The 22,426-nt window shown below is 35.7% G+C and overlaps 1 protein-coding gene and 1 long non-coding RNA gene across 2 annotated transcripts in view; both read right to left on the bottom strand.

The window, feature by feature from the left end:
* The window catches only part of LOC124639151 (potassium voltage-gated channel protein Shaw-like), a 187,563-nt gene that overhangs the window by 116,076 nt on the left and 49,061 nt on the right, over nt 1–22,426 (bottom strand). The window lies entirely within an intron of this gene.
* On the bottom strand, nt 19,796–20,732 carry LOC124638640. The gene is made up of 2 exons (XR_006985384.1): nt 20,187–20,732; nt 19,796–19,828 (listed from the first exon to the last, which is right to left on the bottom strand). It is a non-coding gene; the product is annotated as an uncharacterized LOC124638640 (long non-coding RNA).

Here is a 22,426-nt window from a genome sequence, read left to right as displayed (position 1 = left end):
GCCAGTAATAACGTAACGCAAGACGGCGGTAAGTTTTAAAAATGCCCATATGTCCTGCTTTAGGCTCGGAATGATTTTCGTGAATTATGGGCTCGCGAAATTCAGTAGGAACGACCTGCTTCCACGAGAATTCAGAAGTCATTTCATGCTTATTTTTAGAAAGCCGGAACAGTTTATTATTTTTAATAATAAAGTTTGCAAATTTTGAAGGGTCATTTAGGCAACCGTGGTAAATACTTTTGTACCAAGGGTCTTTAGTGTCCACATAAGTGGAAGAACCAATGGCACTAACTGGTACGCTCCTAGACAAAGCGTCGGGAATGACGTTGTCTACACCACGTCGGTGCTTAATAACAAAGTTAAAGGCTGATAAACGTACGCCCCATCGTGCCAGTCGACCAGTAGGGTTACTTAATGACAAGAACCATTTGAGCGCACTGTGGTCGGTATAGACAGTAAACTGTTGTCCGTTTTCAATATAGCAACGCCAATGCTCAAGAGCGGTAATGACAGCTAACGTTTCGCGCTCGGTTATGCTGTAGTTCTTCTCGGCAGCAGTCAATGACTTACTCATGTAGGCAATTGGATGTTCCTTGCCATCTATTGACTGAGTAAGCATTGCGCCGACACCGTAACTACTAGCATCCGTATGTACTTCAAACGGCTTAGAGTAATCTGGACATGAAAGTACGGGGGCAGAAACTAAACACTCCTTAAGTTTTTGGAATGCAGAGTCAGCTTCTGGAGTCCATTTGAAGGGAGGAGTGCCCTTTTTGGAGGAAGTCAACTTATTTAAGGGCCCCGCTATAGTGCTGAAGTTCGGAACGAAACGTCTGTACCATGTGGCAGTACCAAGAAAACGTTTGAGGTCCTTCCGACTTTTAGGCGTCGGATAATTGAGTATAGCCTCAACCTTGGCTGGATCTGTACGTAGCCCAGTGCTATCGACCACGTAACCGAGGTATTTGAGCTGTGACCTGAAGAAATTGCACTTTTCGAGGTTAACAGTTAAGTTAGCCTGTTTCAACTTGTCTAAAACGCGCAAAAGTAGTGTCATGTGACTATTGAAGTCTTCAGAAATGATGATGACGTCATCCAAATAAGCGAAGACTTTTAGGCCAAACTCGGAAAACAAAAGGTCAACGAGTCTCTGCTGAGTAGCCGGTGCATTTGTCAAGCCAAAAGCAGTACGCTTGAAACAAAAGGTGCCCCTGCCAGGAACGTAAAACGCTGTCTTCTCACGGTCTTCAGCAGCGATAGGTATTTGCCAGAAAGCCTTGGATAGGTCTAAACTTGATAAATAGCGCGCGTCTCGTAAGTTGTCTAAAATCTCCGATATGTAAGGGAGATTATAGGCATCGCGCTTAGTCACCGAATTAAGTTTGCGACTATCAAGGCAAAACCGAGGCTGGCCGTTCTTTTTATTTACGATCAGAACAGGAGATGACCATGCGCTCTCGCAAGGCTCGATTACGTCGAGTGAAAGCATTTCATCCACCTGTTCAATCAAAATACGCTGCTTCTCCGGTGACAGTCGGTAGTAACGTTGACGAATTGGTGCTGCGTTGCCCGTCTCAATGCGGTGCTGGATAAGACTCGTTACGCCCAAACCTTTGCGATGAAAAGAAATGTCTTCGAACTGTTTGATGACACTATCCGCCAGTTTCTTTTGTGCCTCATCAAGATTAGTATAGCCTTGTATGAAGGAATGTTGAGGAGTATCTAATGAGCAATTAATGTCATTAAACATTGTAACGCTACCAGTATATTTTGGACATATCTTAAATTTACGCCAAAAATCTATGCCTAAAATCAGGTTCCTTTTAATATCGGGAATGACATGTGCCTTCAAAATGTGAAATTGATTCTCGAATTTTATTGGTAAATTAATATAACCTAAACTATTTAAATTTTGACCTCCTGCTGCCGTTACTGTAATGCAATCGTTTTCAATAAGTGGCAAGCCATAATCTTTAAGTATGTTATGAGCACTGTTGCCTATAATGGTTACCGCGGAACCGGAATCTAGAAGACCCGAGACGGTAAGATCGTTAATCAGAACAGATACATAAGGCCTATCATCACAGTCTCCTTTATCCTCGAGAACCGTGTAGATGTTATACGATTTAAAAAATAACCTAATTGTTTGTAACCAATCCTGCCACTCTTGGTTATCAAATTTATTATTTGCACGGTTCTCTGTAATTAGTTTTTTTCCCTATTAACATCCTTGCTGCAGTTTGGACAATCAGGAGCTTTCACGCCCTCACGACCACAAGAAAAACATACTACCACATCCTTGCTTGTACACTGCCTTAGATTATGTGTGTTATTGCGACAACGTGGGCAGTAGCGCATTTTAGAACTAGTATTATGTTTAGGATTAGGGTTAGAATTAGGATTAGGAGTACCGACTGCATGAACATATTTAGCTGTAGAATTATTATTACCTTTGTTATTATTATAAATATTTTGATTATTATTTTGCCTATTGTTATTGTGAAAATTTTTACCATATGTGTTGTTATTATTAAATTTAGAATAATGCTTACTATTAGATTGTCCTGAATATGCTAATTCAGGAGCTAAGGTATTCGAGGACGGTTTAGGGGGTTCCTTAAATTGAGAAAATCGTGACTGGATATTTTCATAATTCCGACACAGGGTTCGCAATACGTCAATGGAATTTATTTCCGAAACAGATGCAAGGATATTCGCGTAGATTGGACGAATATTGTGAAGGATTATCTCCAATTTATCTTCCTCTGACACCTTCTTTGAAAGTCGCGAAAAGAGTCCAGACATAATAGATAAGTAAATGACGATATTTTCAGTCTCACCCTGTGTACGAGTCCGTATCTCTGTAAGCAGTCTGTAGTCATAATCAGACTCATCGAAATCACGTCTCAACGCCAGTGTAAGATCGTTCCAACTCGAAATCGTATCCCTGACACTTCTGTACCAATGCAATGCTTCGCCGATAAATATCTCTGTAGCGTTAGATAATATTTTATTATAAGAAATATTTTTAGCCTGACACAATTCTTCACAACGTTGAATAAATGCACGTACGCAAGACTTGCCATCATATCTTATCTTCGAAAATTTGTTAATGTTGCCTTCACAAGTGACGGAAACATTAACAGGTGTCGCAGTAAGAACGGATGAGCAGTCCGTACTAGTGGTAGCTAGAGGGTCCACAGCAGAATCATTAAGCGAAGTAAGCTTTGCAGAAGTGCTCTTGAAAAGGCCAACACATTGGTCGTAAGTCTCCTCTAATTTGTCATCAAATGCAATACGATTAAGACGGTGATAAACATGGTTAAGTAAATTTTGACTCCGTAACAATGTGTTTTTATCTATTGAAGTAGATTCTAAATTATTGTTAACCCTTTCAAGAACATCCAAAACTCCTTTAAGGTCGACTGCTGAATCGAACGGACTAGTGAGGATGTCTTCCGAAGGAAACAATGGCCCACACTTAGCAATTTGTTTGCGCAACTCCTGCACTGTAGTAGCTGGAGATTCACCCCTAATAGAGACTTCGTACTCAAGCTCAGCCTTTTGAAGCGACATAAACTTAACTGGATAAGCCATAGCGAAGAAAGATTGAATAAAAAAAAAATTATGCGAAAAGTGATTGGGTGAATGTTGAACAACTCAATAACGTGAAAAAACAATTAGAAATTAAAAAAAATACTCCGTCTGTTACAATTTTTAAATTTAACTAAGTAACGTCTTGGTTGTTTTTCCACGGAGAAGAATGTTAACTAAAATAAGCGTGTGACAAAACAAAAAAAAAAAATTGCAACCAAAAAAAAAAATTGCAACAAAAAAATAAAAAAACAAAGCAAATTTCGTAACTAATGTGTACGCACATTAAATACACAAACAAATTTATTTTTTAATAAAAACGACAAATAATGTTGCCGACTGTAATTGTAATTTGCAATACATACATTTATGATTGTACCGTTTATATTAAAAAAAAAAAATGTGTAAAAAAAACTATATAAAAAAAAAAACAATAACGAAGTATTAATTTACACTGTCGACTGTACTGCAGATGTAATAAAATTAACTGTAGTACCAAAAAAAAAAAATTAAAAATTAAGTGTCCACCAAATTATGCCGTTGATAGTACCTTATGCAAGACATTCTACGAAGCAAAATTTTATTTAAGAAACAGTGGGTAATTTACAATAACTATAATGACGGCTAAAAAAAAATTTGAAAAAACAAAATTAACGGCAAATTATACTAGTGTGTGTCAAGTTTAGGACTGTGACTGCACTTTGATAATATCAATCACTGATTAATATTTAAAATGTTAAATATTACAAAACAAATGTGACGTACACCTTAGTTACTATGCAACCAAAAGAAAAAAAACGTTTCACAAAACTAAAAAATATAAAGAACGCACACAAAACACCAAAAAGCACTACTACCTCCATAGAACAAAAAAAAAAATTACTGACCATATAAATATAAACCACGAAAAGGGCGCCAATGTCACGTTTAGCGTGTGGACGGTTTAGATTTTAAATTAAACCCCACATTGTGAACATAAAAATTTATTTCCAAGGTCGCGATTCGAATGCCCGTCAGCAAAATTAATTTTGTTATATGGAGGTAAAGCGCGCTAGCACTGTCCTGGCTTCACGTGGAGAGATGTCCGGTGATGACGCTCAGCCGAGGAGGCGCTTCAGGGCGGACGACCCGCAGATGGTGATGCAGTATGGTAGAGGGTAATCGGTGCACGGTGCCTCTCGGTGCCTGTCGACGTTCGGCCAACGGATCAGCCGTGGCCCGGAATTTAAGCCGAACTTTGAACCCGAACTTTGGACCCTGGAATTTACATCCATTCAAATAAATGTCCATTTCTGATTGTCCTCCTCTGACTGTGTTTGCCGCGGAAGCAGGAAGCAGAAGCTCAGTGCGCTTAAGGCGAATGTGTGCAAATTCACAGTCAGAATCGGAGTTTACAGAGAACAGCTGAAATGTAATTTTTATATAAAATGTATAAAACATATAAAAAAATAAGATGCAGGGATAAGCAAATGAAAAGAATAACCCTGACTGCTTATGATGATGAAAAAGGCTACAAATGATGCGACAATGTGCAAAGCAAGAAAAGATGAAATCTGCAAGTCATTTGCCAACGGTCACCCAATAGGTGGGTGGTAGCAATTACACGAATTGTTCAACACTTACCCAATACGGGGAGATGCACTGATTCTACAATATAGAGAATAAGTTAAACGAAATTTGAAAAATATGTTTTCAAAATTATAAAATAAAACCGTTAAGACCACGATTAACGTCACGCACTAAGGACTGGCAAAAGTGAGTGCTTGTAAGGAGCGCGTGAACGTGTGTCTTCCGTGATGATATTTTAAAAATGGTCGAGTCGCTAAAGCAGCTAACCAACCTCACGGTACACGCCCGTGAATGAGTAGCGAACGAATCCGATTTGCATTGGTACAGCAGTCCAGGTAAAAGAATCGAAACCATATCACAATGACGTGAAGTCCAATTTGGTTTAACTTGCCGTTGCACCGATACAGATAATGACTACGTACTGTTTGTTTTTAAGTTTTGATTAAGTTACAATTTTTTATTTCTAGACTATTGTTATAATAAATATGAATTTAAAAATACGTTAATCAGTTTAGTAAAAGAAATAAATAATACTTATAATAATTAACGAAACAAATAATTGTACGCGTTTCTAAACGCAACCGTAGGTAGACATTACATTTATTTATTTATTTTTCTACCCACCTTATATTAATATTTTGATTAAAAACAAAAGGCAAGTATTTTAAAACGTTGACATTAACGTACAACGTTACAGCGCCTACGCGGTTTTGAATTGCACTCTAGGGGTAGGGCAGACAAGACTACGTGGAGTCGGTTTTGCAGCGATTCGTTTTCGTCACTAACTTCAATTTTTAATACAATGTTTTTTTTAATTGAAGGTTATAAATGGCAATATTGGCAATATGCTAAATAAAATGAATCCAAATTAAATTCTACCATCTTCATAGTGCGCCAAGTGAGATAATACCACCGCACCTTCCGCCGTTTTCATGAAATTATGATACACAATATTAATATTAACTCTTATTAATTTTTATTGTACTCCTTTTAATATTTAGAGCTATCCACAAAGCGAAGCCTGAAACTGGGTTTTTAGTCGGCACGAAATAGTTGGTAACATATTATCTTTGCCACCCAACTAACATTATTAGTCGCCAAGTCATTATAAATAGCTCCTAACCTAATATTTCAATTGACTGGTATAGTTTATTTGCTACCCAAACGCAGCTGCTAGTTTTTAGTTTTTATAACACCCTTAATTTTGAACCTAACATATTATAATAGTCGCGAAAATATTTAATCGCTGGCAAGTTATTTTATTTGTTGCAAACATTTGTCGACTTTTAAGTTATTAGTCACCCGGAAAATAATAAGCCTTAAAGTTATACAAATAAATAGTAAACCACTTACTAATTACATTATTATAAAAGGTTGTAAAGAAATGAAACAGCTAAACACGGGATATATTATAGTGACCAAGCATTTGCGCAGACACAGGTACGTTTTTTATTCCTTCACTCTCATAACCCGGTGGGACGGCAATCCGACACGACCGGAGAGAGATCAGGCGCAGGACCGACATCTACATGCTTTCCGACAAGCACAAACTTCCAGAGTTCGTACTGTTTTGTGAAAGTTTCTGAAAACCCGTAAAGTGACTCAGGAATTGAACTCGGGAAACCGATACAATGGTTCAGTTATCCTTATGTATCTATCACAAAAATAAACTACAACCCACAGTCAATAAAGCCAGTCTAATATAAGGACAGGCTCATACATATTAATATACCAAACCTAATATACATATTTGTAAACAAAGGGGTTATTGATTCTCCATTTGGAAACTTAAACCGTCTTATGTATTTGTTATAAAAGGTATGTTTATCCAAGGTAGATTGTTTGTATACTATATAGGGATCATAGATGATTTGGGTAGTACGCTTCAGGGTTTGAGAACAGGCATCTGGTAGGTATTGTATAATCATTTTCTCACGCATAACTTCCTACTCTAGAAAACGAAAGTTTATTATTTTTAAGAAGAGTGTATATAGCCAGTAACTTCTATGACGCGTTAAAAGAGCATTACATGACTTTAAAAAAATATGAATATCTAGTCTTAATTCCGGTACCCTTAATCAATTTAAGAAAGAAGACCCAGGTTTGGCCCATTATTAGTAAAACAATCAAACTGTCTTTATAATTATTCTGCATTTATCAGACAATCATTTACTTCCATAAAATTCACCGTAACAATGTCTACAACAGATGAAAAACAAACCAACAAACTTCGCTTTTAAATACCAGAAACAACCATATAACCTTGATCTACCCAACTACAAAATAATCATGACAACACAACATGTAGTTTGCGTTTGATCGACGTTACATTTCGGAGCTAATTTTAACTACCGATCGGAATCGAAACACATTAAATCGTGTTTCCCGGAATGCAGTAGCTTATAGTTTGGTATTTACATAATATCATACGTAAATGTGAATGGTATATATTTACATAATATTGAACTAATGTTTGTGCAGTAATTAGTGTGTTTCTCATGCATCTGCATTTTGATGTGAAGTTGGTTCATCATGAAAGCATAACATACTTAACAGGCTACTGCGAATAGCATATTACTAAGAAGAACTGGAAAGGGCTTTGGGGGGCTGCTGTTATTTTTTTACGTGAAAAAGTGATATTTAAAGAAGACAAGTTTGAATAAACAATTTTAAGTGGACTTTGTTGAGATCCTGTCTTGCATCAGAATAACATTTTTAAAATTGTTTTCCTATTTACAAAACTGTTACCCTGTTGCCTACTTAGGCAGTGTAAAGCCTGAGAAAATAGAAAAAAAGTAAAAATCATTTACTTTTCAAATACACGTTTAAGTTAGCTACGTTTTGATCGAGTGCGGGACATAATTTCCTCAGGGCCCCGATGGAACCAAATAGCTGAAAAGTAAGTACCTACCTATATAAAAACTAGCAACTCACAAAAGTAATAAAAAAGCAACTAATAAATCCTTTATTGCATTGTTTGTGCACTTCATGCAATATTACAGCATGCAATATGCAGTCTGCAGTATCAGGTTTAATACCTCATTCCCGCTATGAATAATAAACAGACAGAACGACGTTATTTATGTAGTTAATTTCAGAGATGCTGAGGTAAGAAGCGATGTTAATAATATATTAGTGAGGTAAATTGTTTTTTGAGGTAAAATAGTCTCGTGACATTATAATGATTGGAACCAACTTATAAATAAGAAGACGAAAGTTTGTAAAATGCATGTTTGTTACTTCTTCACGCAATAACTACGGCATGGATTTTGATGAGTCTTCGCAGTAATAAAGCTATTGCTATACAATAACGTACCTATTTGCTACTTTTAAGCCACGTTCAGAAAACAGTTCCCTCGGGAAGCGGAGACTGCTTTAGAATAACTTTGCACGGGATAAAATCATATACCCAAACCTTCTTTGTTAATGACTCAATCTATTAATAAAAACCGCGAGAAAGTTGCAGTAGATATGAGCTTATCGCAAACAGACGTACCAACACGATGTAAGATTTGTTTATTACCATAGTAATTCACAATACCCATTGCCTGACATCACCAGTGAGATCACTATGGAAGATTTTACACTACACAAATAAATCAGAATAATAGAGAACATGCAATAAACAACGGTCGAACATTTTAGTAAATAAAATAAAAGAAAACCCACGTGTTTTGGGTCGTTCCGAAGATTTGTTGGTGCACGTGGAAAACAAAATGACAAGCGGAGATGTCATAACAGAAAAATCTCCTAAGGAAATAGAGTCGCTAAAATGCGGATGTTCGAGAGACGATTAACATTATTGCCTCCGTCGTCATACGCCTTCTTTGGAACCCACCAATTTTTTGCAAAATCAAAAATTGAGGAACTCGTAACACTCGTAACTGATTATTTTGGACCGCCCACCGTACGTTTTTGACCTAGAAGAAGGCGCCTGACCTACCTCATAGAACCTCCGCAGATCTTTCCTTCTTCCGTGGTCGTGTCGAAGATTTGTAGGTTTGACCTGTACATAGTTTTATGGCTTGCACCGATTTTGTTCTCGATACAAGTTTAAATCATATTATTTATTGTGTTTTCTTACAGTACATTTCCTGTTGTAGTAAGATATTGGAGTATCGGATTGTAATAAGGTTAGGAATTTATTTTGCTTTCTAAAATATTTGTTGTAAAGTCACTGTAGTTCTGTACTTATTTTGAGTTTAGTGGCAGATGACTTTTTGATATATGACTTACTAGTATGATCCTTCTAAGACCCATATATTGCAATTGCTATTATTATATGAAAGATGTCCACTACTGGACAAAAGCCTCTCTCAAGGTTCGCCACTTTGCTTGACCTTCAGTAACCAAAACTAGCCAGCAAAATAAATATGCTTACAACTTTCTAATATTCTACTTATTTCCTTAAAACAATATTTTGCTATTATATACTTACTACTAAAAACTTACTACTTAACTTTATTTATCAGATTCAGAGCAGCCTATTTCCCGTTCTGACGTCACTTCCCCTGGCTTGAAAACTCTAGATTTTTCCATCTGGCCTAACAAATCAGATTTATAACGCTCGGCAGTTCCTTAAATAAAACTGGCGGTATTAGTTCTTTATTTAAATGCGCATCACTGATTGGTTTGTCACGAGGTTCCTTATTTAAAATAATAGATACGATTGGCAACTTCAGTTTTATTGCAAGAAAGTAAAACATTTGACACGTGTTGCAAAAAAATTTGGATACGACATAGATTCAGACAATGACAATAGTTTAAATACATTACCTCGAATTAAACAATTTCTAAGGTGCGTTTAGACTAAAACTATTTATTTATTTATACTTACATATTAATGTAAAACATGATTTAGCTAAACACGTCACGTTCACGAAATACATACATATTTTCAATGAAGGGATATAACACTGCGGCTTAACTATATTCGGAAATATGCATAAAGATTCTGATCATGCAGATAATTATTCCATACAAAAACACAACAAGCATACACCAATAATTTGGATGGCCTTTAGTACAAAATTTGAAATGCAATACACAAAATTGACAAAATATCACATTCCTCCCATTACTAGTTAACATGATATCAACAAAATCATACTAATTACCCAAAATTAAACAAGCACGTTGTCAGCAAAATACCAACCAAACAATATGGTCGAACGAAACATTAAACAATTGTAATCAACGATTAACATTAAACGACGATCAGTATCGAACAACGGAGGATTAACACTGCAATTACTGCTAACGCTCCGTTAACCTCAAGTACCTGCAAACAGCCAACTTTTAGTCGGCCGATAGTTTGTGTGGGCTCATAAATGAGTATGAAGATAGTTGGTAGTTCGCACATTACAAAGATCGGATATTTAAGCGAAATCGCTTTGTAGATTTTAAAAGATTTCACAAAGCAGCCCGGAGCCTGGAAGTTGATGATTGATACACCCGTGCATAGGAGAGCACGTAAATGTCGATCTTGCGCCTGATCTCTTTCCGGTCGTATTGGATTGCCATCCTATCGGACTATGAAAGTGAAGGAATAGTGAGTGCACCTGTGTCAGCGCAAATGCTTGTGCACTATAATATGTCCTGCACAGTTGGCTAATCTCCTTACATGAGAACAGCCGCCGTAGCCGATAATCAGCTAGGAGGACATCATTTAAGCGACTGAAAACTTTGGTTTGAATCAAGATTTTTTTCATGAAACATTTTTTGCCAAGCATGGGGTGAACCGTCGGCCGACTGTTTAGTTTTCAGTATGTTGCTCTTAATGTGTTTTACAACGTCTTTATACTGTCATCGTAAAAGGATCGAGAATATAGCTTTATGTCGAATGTTTTATGTCTTTTTGATGGAGAACAAGCGTGGTTTGAATCCTTATTATGATGTCTTTGAAAAGGAAGAATCATGGATGAACAGGATCTGAGTGCATTTAGCTTGTTGTTTCGTTACGTCCAACTCAATAAAATAAAAAAAAAAACTAAATCCTAATACTGAATTTTATTTCCGTTTACCGTATTGAAGTCACATTTACTGACTTGAAAATATAATCAGTGGGTCAAAATGTTTATTGAACCAAAGAAAGCTCTCTAAGTTTTTTCTTATATTTCTGAACGATATATTTCTGGCCCTTAATATTTTTTCTATGGATATTCTAATATTTTTGTAAGGATTTACAATGGTGTCTGCCATCGTAAAAGGAAATCATTATATTATCGCCATAAAAGCGTTCAGGATAATATTTTTGTCAAAGTTAAGATTGTTTGAAACGAAGATAAATCATAAGTTTATAAATCTTGTGATAATAATATATTTGGTCGGAGATTTGAGAAAAGAATTTATATTTATTCACTATTTGGTGTTAGTTACGAGGAGTTATGCCCAATTCGTCATTTTAGTGATTTGGCATCCATAAAAAACGTGTCCCAGTTTGTCATTCGATAAAATATTTTATTTTGCTTAGTCTCAATTCGTCATCCGTACTTTATTTTGTAAAAAGTACTGTCAAAAAGAAAAGCTTTACAGTATTGTAATATGTTTTTTTTATTTATGTTGGTTATGTTTTTTTCCGAATATGGCAAGACGCTATTAATAAAATCGCGATTTCAACGGGCGTCACACAACGCACGGCCGAAACCAAAATACCAGGATCGCATTTATAAATCAGATGAGTAATATACCAATCAACGAGTGTCCATGGAACTGCCCACCGTGTACTAGGACCGCATAACTTACAGGAGTATAGCAGTCAAGAGTTTCACGATTTTACGATATATAAAATCAGGTAATAAAACAGAAGTCTTTTGTTTTTTAGAAAGAGACAAAATATAGAAGAAGGGGCAAAGTATGGTCCGGTTTCTATTGTTTTGTGTAAGTAACTATTTACTATTATCGGTATTAGCAAAAAAATATGTGGTGTAAATGCATAATTAGTTGGTTGTTGAGTTAGTAAAAATGAATGTTTGCATGTGAGTTAGTATAAATGAATACCGGAAAAACAGTAAATAGCACAATTTGTGACCAAAACTTAAGCTCATTTAAATAAATAAAATAAAAATATTTTCTTAATTGTGTATGGACGGTAATTGTCTATTTCACCACCACCCTAAGGTAGACTGGTAGAGAACACCTAACGTCGTTGTACAATGTGCAAAAAGTATTTTAAATAAATAAAAAAATAGTAAGAACAAGAAGTTTAAGAAGATAATTGAACTGAAACGTTCTGTTTATACGGACAAGGTCCAATAAAAAAAAACTGCAGTATGTGCAACACAACTGTTGACTAGATTCATATTTATTTTCTTGTTTGTGAATATTTTTATGTATACAGTCTCTTTGCTAGTTATGGGCTCCTGGTACTTTTGTTACCGGTACAAAAAGTATCGAGTCACATTTTCGGGTTTATAAAATGCCCATGTTGTCTTCACCTGTGTTTTGAATGTAAATTTTATTATTTTATTATATTTATATGAGACCTTTACTTACATCGAAGTTTTTCATTTAAAATGTCTTCTAACACTTTTATTTCTGACGGTACTCTGCTACGTGAAATTTTATGCGGGTGACGAAATGAAACTCAAAATTTAAATATTAAATTATTTATTTTGCTCGAATGACCAATTGGGATTTGGTGTATGGAAAAAATAGTTGGTGACCAATCGGTACTAATGACAAATTGGGAATAACTCGTTACGAGTGAGGGAGTCCGATTCTAGGCCAGGAGAGTACCACTGCATCTTTCCTTAAGCTAAATATGATACATAGTAGTTTTTGAATGACTGAGTAAAGGTGAAGAAAACATGAATGATATAGTCTGAATTCGCACCACTATTATGATATGAACGTTCATCCCTTTTATGAGGCTCCGAGTTATTTTTTTTATGTAGTACTGGTAAAGAGTCCACTTCTGTAGCAAAAATACATGGCATCTGTCTGTATATAGCAAATCCATGTAAAAGTTTCTAACATTTTCGACTACCACTGCAAAATAGATAAAAATACCTAATTAAAAAGAGTCTGATGTTACCTTTTACCACTCAGCTTTGAAAGAGATAATCAACGCTCATACTACGCCCTTTTGTGTGAAAAGAGTCGGCACCCAACGGGTCAATAAATAGCTTAGGAAACTTAGGTACAATTTCTCACAGACGTTATTCATTAACTTTAATGGCCCATTAACTAACAAATGCTAATAGATGACCTAATATCTTCACTGGACATGGGTGTTAAAATTATTAACGTATCACTACCGAGATTTGCTCATATTTGTATGGGTTTTACTGCCTTTATAAGTAAGGCTACCCAAAGCGATAACTGGATAATGGGCCATTTGTTTTAATGAATAACGATATTGTGGAGTTTAGCAGTATTCAGTGCAAAGATAATCAAATGGACATAATATGTATAAATATGCTTATGTTATAAAGTTGAAGAGTTTGTTTGAACGTGCTAATCTTAAGAACCTATTTGAATCATTATTTAATATATATATATGTAATGGGCTTATTTGAATAATTATTTCATTGTCAGAAAGCCTATCTATAGAGAAAGGCTAGATTTTTTATCTGTGTAGATCTTACTGGATTAGACGCGCGGTAGTTTGTACTGGACGTCGGTGAAAGCACTGAAGACTTTAGTTGTCTATGTTTGGTTGGTCGATCGAAAGTTTCGCTCATAGTTGTCTATGTTTGGTTGGTCGATCGAAAGTTTCGCTCAATCAGCTCAAAAAGTGTGACCAGAAGAGGTTCATTTCCCTCACCAATGTCGGAGGAATTGCGTTATGTACCTTCCTCTTATCCGTGACCTCTCATATCTCATGGCTCCCAAAATATTATAGATGGATCTCACACCACAAATTGGGAACATTGAGCATGTGTGTCAGCGTGTCAAATTGCTGTGCTGGGGTTACAAACATAACATAACATACAAAAACATGTAAGCCAATGGTGCACCAAAATTTAGGTGAAAGATTCCAATTGGTCCTGTGGTGTAGAATAGGTAAAAACCTCCATGGATACTACATGATGACCACGTAGTTCACTGTAGCTATAAGTCAGAAAAACAGTGAAAGAACATAATATATTTAGATTGTGCTAAAAGCTTTGTATTGATTGACGGCATATATTTACAAGCATGATAAATGCAAAACTGGAAAACCATATATTTACAAGCATGATAAATGCAAAACTGGAAAACTGTATACAAAACTGGAAAACCCTAGGTCAAGTGTGGTAGTGTGTGACCTACCCCTAAGTCCAATACTACCCTTGGGTAATACAAGCAGACCTTGAAATCTTCAGACCGCAAAACATTGGTAAAATATCCGCAACCATATTTACGAGGATACAAACCGTAAATTTACATATTTTCTCCCGTTTACAATCTTTTGTAAACAAAATATGGTTATATTACTTGGGTCAAGCCTTAGATCATGAAACCAACCGGAGACACCAAGAGCAGAAAAGTATACAGAAAGTCTGTCAATTTACGCGCGGTGCGAATCAACGCAAAAAATAGTTATAGATCACTCACGCGTACACAACGAAATTGAGAAACACAAGCATTAACATGACGCAAATATGTACATTATTCTGAACACCGATATCATACATTTGGAAGAGGGAAAGTTACGGCAAAGGCGGCTTCAGTTGGTGAAATTAGCCAAGAGTCTAATAGATTCAGTTTACGATTTTTCTATGAAAATGTATTGCAATATTCATCTAGTAATGTGTATGAATTTGAATCTGTAAGTTGTTTTCATGTGTTAAGGTAATACGAAAGTTGTAAACACATACGATTAATAAGCTGAAGAAAATAATATTTTGCTATATTTTCGTCTCATGGGAAATAAGTGGGTGACAAATAAATAACAAAATCTTTAACTGGTAAACATACCTGTAGCTTAAAATAACGTTAGGAATATATGGATTTTTCCATTATAACACCATTCATAGCCATCCTCATCATAAGATGTCCACAGCTGTACATAGACTACTCATGATAGAATATGATTTAAGTAGCGAAAAAAAAAAACTTTTGGCAGATGCATGCACTTTTGAGTATTAATTGTTTTCATAAGTTGAATAAAAAAATGATTAAGTAATTTGTCCACGTGAAAAAATCAGACGTAACAATTTAAAGACCACATTATTATCGGAGCACCACTTTGATCTGTTATAACAGTTATTTCAGACAATCTAAACATTGATTTCGTTTGATCTGAAGCGGCTTTTACTAATACAGTTAGATTTCACGATAGAAGTACGAATGATTGGCTTAATTCCGATTTTCTAGGAGATGTTTGGTTTGGCAAAGGTTTTCATGTTTCATAAATAAATATTGGAGAGCAAGATTGGATGTGAATGTAGAAAATCAAGAAGTAGTTTTGGATTTATTTTAAAAAGGAGAATATCAAAAAGTTTTTAAAGGAATTTAAAAGTATGAGACAAATATCTTAAAAAAATATGGACACAGTAATGGAGTATGTATTAAAAGCAAAACTACATAAAATGAGTGGAAAAAATCCAATACTTTACTTTATATGAAAAATGTATAAAGGAAATAATAGAGTTTATTTCTCGAAGGGCGAACTTAAGTCAATATTGGTTTTTGTGAAGTGGTTAACCGTTTATTGGTATTTTATTATCCTGGGATAAATCATAATGTATAAAGAATTGAATTTAGGATGATGCAGCCAAAGTAAATAATAATATGAAATCAATTTAGTAATGGAAGACGTAAAAATATGACAAAAAAGAAAATGTACCTACTCGGTCATTTTCACAAGATTCCTAAGTGTCTTTTTCTGTAGTGAAATAAAATACAGAAAAATAAAAATAAGAACTGGGTTCAAGATGTCATACGGTTAGACTAGAACTCAACTCCAACATATTTAGTTTGAAAAAGGCTAGGCAGATGATATGATGATAGAAAAACAGACATATAACATTTTTTTTTCATCAAACTCTTTTATGTTATAGGCATCCTACCAATAACTTATCTCAAAGAAAAGTTACCACATCCCTCTATAACTGTAGTACCCAAAGACTCTTACTTGAAACAACAAGAACATTTAGGAAAACTTCTTCTCACGTCAAATACTTGTATACATCATAAGTCAAAAGTTTACCTTCATACACTAGATAGTTCTAAAGTATTTGGCTTTTATCCCTGAACTTCTATAGTTGAACGACTTAGAGCTTTTAACCCTTCAAACGGTTGTGGCTCGAAGTTTAAGTGAGATATGTCTATTGGTGTTTAGATACATACCTGATATTTTTTTAGTTTGGATTTTGATAAGATCTTATCTACACTACTTACATCTCTAGAAAGCTGAATCGTTTAAACTGAAAATTAGAGGGGAGGTAAATTAAACCCGGGAAAAGTACAGGAGTTTTTGTCACCATTCGGCTACGGGAAGCAGAAATAGTTAACGAAACCGTAGTGGGTTTTAACATCTCATACATACAGACATAATTATTTAGAATGTTTTTACAATTTAAAAAACATACCGGCCGAATTGAGAACCTCCTCCTTTTTGGGAAGTCGATTAAAAATGAGTAATCTATTACTCAAACAACTTTTCCTCGTTTCTGACAACATTAAAACGTTTGAGATCTTAATCTTCTAGAATATAAGCTTTAAACACTCTTGTACAATTAAAACTAGTATTTCTGATTCCGATTAAAACTAGTTTTTGCCACTGCATTAATTTAATTCCTACAATCTGTAGCACGCAATGCAGTTACAGAGAATATACGCTGAACACTGCACTTGACAGTTGTGTCTAAGCCATACACGGCTTTTCAAGCCTTATAATAATATGTGTGAGTATAGTAATTTATTCTTAAATTGTTCTAGTTTTTTTCAACCGACTTCCTAGAAAGGAGGAGTTTTTCAATCCGGTTTTTTTTTTTTTGGTAGTTCGTAATTTCAGTTCTAACTTTAGAAAATTCCGTCACGGCATCAAGGTATGTATTTTACGTCATTCTCCTGCTCTCATTTATTTATTTAGCTACTTTCATGCTGTCTTCAAGTCTATATTTTAAGTAATAATCTAGGTTACTATGGGACCCTGGAACCCTAAGAAATAAACTTGCCTTCATAATAAGGTCTAAACCCCTACAGTAATTTCTCAAGCCTGGTCATTACAATAAATTCTTTGCAAATTACGTTTTGGACATAACTTTCTGTTAGGCTATGTTTATGCCGGAATTCTGCCTACAGCACTAAAATATTTGAGGCCCAAAAATCACCTGTCGTGCATCGTCCCACTGTTGGGCACATGCAATGTACATATATTCTCAGAAATGTTAGATGACCTGGAATCGAACCCACACTAATACTGTTTAGTTTGGTTCTTTACCCACTAGGCCACCGCAACTTCACACGAACCCCACCCGTATATGAAATATATTTTCTAAGCTGGCCATATTTTAAGTCCAACCTAAAATTCCCCATTTGGCAAAAAAACGTGCGTAGAAATTCAATGGTTAGCCTATTTATCAGGGGGTGTCATGTGGCCTAGCTAGAAGGCCGTTTAGACTAATCGCTGGGGTACCGAGCGACCCCATTCAGTGGCTTTTATCCAGATTTGAGACCCCTAATGCCGGTTATTTGCCATTTCGTGAACATTTTAGTACTCTTGTACAGTTTGCGGTCACTTCTCGCGTGATGAGGACATATTTATGTACATAGTTTATAAAGTTGTTTGTGGAGCTATTATTCTGCTTAAGAATACAATTTAGTATGCTAACATTATCCATCTGTCTTACCGTTTTCAGTCATAATCGGAAACAGCTGAAAATTCATGCAGTGACTTTTATCTGACCTTCTCACTTCAATCATCTTTAAACCCCATAGCCCTTGGTAAGCCTGGTCGTCCCAATTCCTTATATCTGACAATCCGAACTAATCTTGAAGACGTATAGAAGACGTCCGTACCTGGGCTTTATAATTTAAATATTATATAGAATTAATCTAATGCCTTGTCACCACATATGAGCGATAACACCTACTCCTTTCACGCATTCATTCTCTAACATCAGCCTTTCACAGCTCATCATTCCACCTTTCCTTACTAAAATAGTTCAGCTGGTGTCTCATCAACATAAAACACTCGTTTCATAAAGAAATACGAGGGTCCATCTAACCCTAGAAACGCGATCAGGTGTCAACTCGACCCTGCAAATATTTTCGACAAGCCTATTTTTGTGGATTTACATAAAAATTGCCACATATCAGCGGTCGGGTAAATGTTGGAACGAGTATGAACGTGGATGATGTTAGATTCTGTAATCAGTATGATAAACGACAAACTAATATTTTAGAAGGAAACAGAAAATAAATATTTAAATATGAAAGAAATACTTATTTAGAGAAGAGTGTGGTTCTTGACGATTATAGAAATTACCCACTGAGGGAAAGTTTTTATGAAGAGACTTGTAATGATAAGATTTTCATACTCAAATCTGATCTACTGAAATATGAAAGAGTCATAGATAACAAAACAAAAGCTTACACAGGTATTTGTATTAAATGCTCCCAGCAATAGCAAAACCAAATTATCCATTACTAACTTAGCAATACCGACCCATATGGCTATTATCGAACCACGAGCACCTCTAACTTAACTAAGCAACTAAATGAAGACACATTAGTACAGCTTAAACCCACTCAAACCGATTAAATACATACGTGCTTAACTACCATGTATACAATGAATAGATAGTTGATTATACTAAGATGTATTTGTATTTATAGTAAGACAAGGTGTTCCCTACGGTTCGACCCGCATCCCGGGGGTACTGCTTCTCGCACCTGGTTGAAAAGTTGTTTGTTACCTACTTAACCCAGTTACCAGGCAATCAAAGTCAAAGTCAAAGTCAAAGTATTTATTCCGATACCCCTTGGTTAGACTGGCGTCAGACTTACTGGTTTCTGACTACCAAGGATGTTTAATGACAGCTGGGACCTACAGTTTAACGTGCCATCCGGAACACAGTCATTAGAGTCCAAGATATACTTAGAAAGTACTTACAAACTTAGGAAAGGTGCATTGGTACTTGCCTGATTTGGAATCGACCCCACGCTCGTACTTGAGAGGTTGGTTCTTTACCCACTGGGCCACTACGACACACAGACACACCGACTAACTTTTGGACACATAATATTAGTAAATATATAGATTTACATAATTGTATGTATACCCAACAAACAAAAAATCCTCTCATAGTGGCTAAAAATGCCAAAAATAAATTTCTTATAAGAGCCGTATTAACGCTAATAAGGGTGCGTTTGGGCACAAATTACAAGAACAATAACCTCAAACCCCCCTTATATTTGCTTTATTGTCAGCTTATTTTTCTTATATATACTTTATTATAGCAAGCGATAAGGGAGTCAAACTAATAAAAGCTAAAGGATTTGCTCTTAAAAAGCCAACCAACCTTATACATGTTTTATAATGGCGAGCAACAAGGGGGTAAAACTTATAGCAGCAAGACAAATTCTATTTTAAAGCTATTCGCCTTAAAATCAGTGTTTGGATTCTGCAACAAGTGTTTTGTTGAGTGATTTTTCACAGTTTGGCAGCGTCAACGAATATTTTAAATAAAACAAGAACCATGATTAATTTCATTTATTTTTCTTAGTGTACCTTTTTTTTTTTTTTTTTTTTTTTTTTTTTATCGACGTAAAATCATCAAATGACCCCTCCCGCTGTGGGTTAGCAGCGGTGAGGGAGTGTCAGACTCTTACTGACTAAAATCGTCGTGTTCCGTCATAGGCCTTTTATGTACCAGGGCCGCGGTATCTCTTTCGAACAACCCGCAGCCCCGGCAGGCCTTGGCCCTGCTGGGCCCCGCTGGGGTTGCTGACGTCTCTTTGAGGAGCGCGTGGAACAACGCGCGCCGTCGACACGGGTCTGTCGTCTAGGAAGACAGAGGGACGATGAGCCACCCGAACTCACCGCCCACAGACCCAACTCACCGCCCACAGACCCATTCTTAGTGTACCTGAATCCGAGAGTATATTGTGCTTGTTTATTGAGAAAACTTTGTGGGAATTCAAACGTATGATAAAATGTGGTACAAAAAGTGTAATTATATCAACGCGCCCTTGAATTTGAGTAGTTTTGACGTAAAAATGGGAATAATTATTACGGCATGTTTTTATAACGCTTTTACAAGGGTAATATCATTCTCACAACGTCTATTAGAAGTCTATAAGGTTATAAGCTCTGTAATGGCAACATTTATTCCATCTGCTATCGCCATTTTATCTACCGTTAGGGTTCCTTTCATCATTCCGTAGCTGTATTAATATTAGCTATATTACATTTTAGGTATTATCACAAATTGTTCACAATGGTCGTATTTACGGAGATTTCACTGTTCAAAACAAGAGATGGCCATGGAATTTGACACATTTTATCGTACGAAGAAAATGTTTTCATTGCAAATATCAGACTTTGTCAAACATACCTTCACACTAAACTTTGTGATTGGTCGTGAAAAAATAGAAGTTTTGCTACTATTCACCTTCTTGTTTTGTCAAAATTGTAAAGATTATTTTTTCGACCCAAATATCGACCAATAGAATTGCACCATTCGACGTCACGTGGTACAACCTACATGGTATTATACTGAAAATTTTTTGAATATTTTCTCTGGTCGTTGCTACGTCAAACTGACAGGTTGTGGCCGACATTTGGGACGGAAAAATAATCTCCCGAATACCACACGAGCTTCATAATTATCTGGCATTTCCCTCAAGGTTCCCTGCAAACAAATAAAGTCGTCAAGTTTTTCAGGAAAAATCACTCGCGCTTCGCGCTCGTTATTTTTTAACCTGAAAAACTTGACTCCTTCATTTGTTTGCAACGAACCTATCGGAAAATACCCGATAATTTTGAAGCTCTTGTGGTATTATAAGTGAGTATTTGATTTATGATCTTTATTGAAGATGAATGTGAAAATTGTAATCCATAATTTTATTACACATTTCTCAGTAGTAATAAAAAATTTCAATACCAAGCAATGGAAAATAATTATTACTAGGTAAATGTAAATAAATAGATATTTTAATAAATAGATTAATAAATAGATTGTAATATTTTTAATAGATCACTCAAAGCCATTGTGAAATATTATTTTTTACTGCCCAGTTTTTGACATCACCACCGATATCCATCGTATTCAACTCAAAGGACGATGGGCGTTTTGGTACCCTGTTCAACAGTGTTGATTCTAGTACCATTGCGTAGGTCTTGGCAAGGCAAAGAATGTTTACTATGACGACCAGTCCCAAATCCTTGTCCATTTCGCGTGACATCGACGAATAGAATGTGTAATGTTCATAAATCATCAACGTAGATGTAGTTCATAAATCTAACTGTATTGAATTCAAACTAGTAAAGTTACAAAAAAAAAAAACAAGAATTTGGCCTTCATAGAAAGTTTGCCTGCCCACTGCTTTAAAAAAAGACTGGAAACCTTTGCAGTTCACGCAGAACTAGCTTATTAGCCCGGTCAAAATAGACATTTGAAATAACAAAAATTCCCACAGAGCTGATTTTTGGTGGAGAGCTAGATTTGATTATTATAAATAAAATACTAAAAGTCCCCATCGATCCCATGTGTGCGTCAAAAGTTATTCGAGGTCAAATGTCAAAATTTTAGGTTTTTTGATTTTTTTTCGAAAACGGTAAGTTTTATCAAAAAAAGACATCAGACCAAAATCGTAGATCTTTAAATTTTCTACAAAAATGGCATTAACAGTTTTCTCCTAAATCTTACCATTCCTGAGATATTGCGCATCAAAGTATATTCCATACATGACATGCACACATGTCCACGCCACCTGTGAGGTAGTGTACTCGGTGCGTTTTTTTTACCGTAGTTTCTCCTGTAGGCCTACTCCACTAACTGTCATGACAATTTTAGGATAGTTTAAGGGAATAATTGCCGTCAAGTTCTAATATGATGTCATTATTGATATTAACTATTGGGTTAACTATTATTGTGATTGTTTTAGATTTATCAGATTCATACAAAAACTCGTGGTGGCCTAGTGGGTAAAGAACCAACCTCTCAAGTATGAGTGGGTTCGATTCCACGTCAGACAAGTACCAATGCAACTTTTCTAAGTTTGTATGTACTTTCTAAGCATATTTTGGACACCAACGACTGTTTCTGATGGCACGTTAAACTGTAGGTTCTGGATGTCATTGAACATCCTTGGCAGTCGTAATGGG

Source organism: Helicoverpa zea, chromosome 18, assembly GCF_022581195.2.
Source record: "Helicoverpa zea isolate HzStark_Cry1AcR chromosome 18, ilHelZeax1.1, whole genome shotgun sequence".
Lineage (NCBI taxonomy): Eukaryota > Metazoa > Arthropoda > Insecta > Lepidoptera > Noctuidae > Helicoverpa > Helicoverpa zea.
Note: the sequence above shows the minus strand (reverse complement) of the source record. Positions and strands in the feature narration are given on the sequence as shown.